Genomic DNA, 1918 nt, shown 5'->3' on the forward strand with positions numbered 1-1918 from the left:
CGGGTCAACCAGGTCAACCTTGACCTAAGGTTGCACCAACAAGGAAGACCAACACCAAGGTTACAAGGGGAGTCACCCCTATAGTTGACCTTGATGAGACCCAAATGACCAAGGCTTCAAAGCCTAAGAGGGTCATTAGGAGGGTTGCTAGGGAAGTCATCCCTAGTGAATATTTAGTGAACCCAATGAGCTCAAATAGGTATTGGGTTCCTAGGAGCAGCTTCTCTACCCCATAGATGGGTTAGAGAGTGTCAACTCCAATAAGAAGGGTAGTTAACCCAACTTTGAGGAAATTGACACTCAAGGAGCATTTTCAAGGTTTTGTGAACCTTTGAAAATGAAATGGAATTATCATTTACTCCTTGGTAGAGTAAAATGTGCCATTATGGAAAAGAATGATCTTATTTGGCACAAGTTAAGAAAACCTAGAGAAATACCATAATTGGGAGTTTGGTTTTCTCTTAGGGATATATGGGCAATCTAGGGTTAGATTTTAAGTTAGCTAAGGCTAAGGATACTTAGATAGGGAATTTATGTATTTTATTTGTGCTAACTTGCCATGATTGGTTGCCATATGCCATGCCATGACATCATATTTATTTTATTATCATTTGAAATGTCATGATAATGCTTAGGCTAGTTTTTATGTCATGTTTATTTAAGTTTCAAACTTTATGCCATGACATCATGACATTGGCACATGTTTTCATTTATGATACCATTTTATGCCATGTCATCATCTCTTGCATTAATAATCAATTGAATTGATTTAAGGATGAAAAACACATTTTGATATTGAGATCAAAGTTGTGTTTAGAAAATGCATGAGACCTTAGTCTAAGATACCTAAACCCATATCTCACATCAAAATTGACATGGATGTGTTTGATACACTTTAGATGTGTGTGAGATATTAGGATCATGAGTTAGGATCAAGGTGCATAGTCCTTGTACCTAGATGAGCCTAATTCAAGAAATGGGGGATCATAGGGAAAGCTTGTGTGCAAGTCATGTACATTTAGCCCTAAGATTATGGTCCTAAATTCAAATGGTTTTAAAAGCATTTTAAAATTGATTTGAAAAACCTTGATGAAGCTTTCCTAGTGATAGCATTCATCATTGAACATTGTGATACAAAATTGAGTTAAACCTGAACTATTTCAAAGTTTTTGAACTTTGTATCAAGATTTGAAAATGGAAGTTATTTTCATCTAAAACTATTTTTCCATGATAGTATATGGTATGAGGAATGTATCCTCAAAATTTTACAATTTTTGGAATTTTCTGGAATTTTCTAGGAGTTTCTGAATTTCGGGAAGGAAATTTCAGAAATCTGCCTATCAGAGTCTGGATCGGTCTGGGGACCGATCCAGGTAAGTCCTAATCGGTCTGTGGACCGATCCAGTGAATCATGGATCGGTCTGCAGACCGATCCAGTTAGATCCAGAGAGCTTGGTGCGATCTGGTGAAGGGCTGATCGGTCTGGGGACCGATCCATGGGGTTTCTGATCGGTCTGGGGACCGATCAGTGCGTGCTAGTTGCTGAATTTCGACTGTGGTCTGAAATTTCAGCTGTGGAAGTTGGGTTTTGTGGATTTCTAAAGGTTTGAAACTCGCCAAGACATTGTTGGTGCAATGGTCAAGGGGGAGTTGACCTTTAGGGGGAGTTTTACCTAATTATCAAGGGGGAGTTGACTTTTAGGGGGAGTTTGTACTCCTTAAGACTTTTGAGGATTAGTGATATGGGATTATCACTAAATTGATTGTTGAGTTTAGTATCAAGGGGGAAATTAAGAGTTTCAAATGAAAGGTATGGGACTTTCATTAGGAAGAAACTCTTGACCTTGATACCCTCCTTGTTCTTTTTGATGTGTGTCAAAAAGGGGAGAGTGTTCATTGGAGAATTATTGGAGAACCC

This window comes from Zingiber officinale, chromosome 2B, assembly GCF_018446385.1.
Source record: "Zingiber officinale cultivar Zhangliang chromosome 2B, Zo_v1.1, whole genome shotgun sequence".
NCBI lineage: Eukaryota > Viridiplantae > Streptophyta > Magnoliopsida > Zingiberales > Zingiberaceae > Zingiber > Zingiber officinale.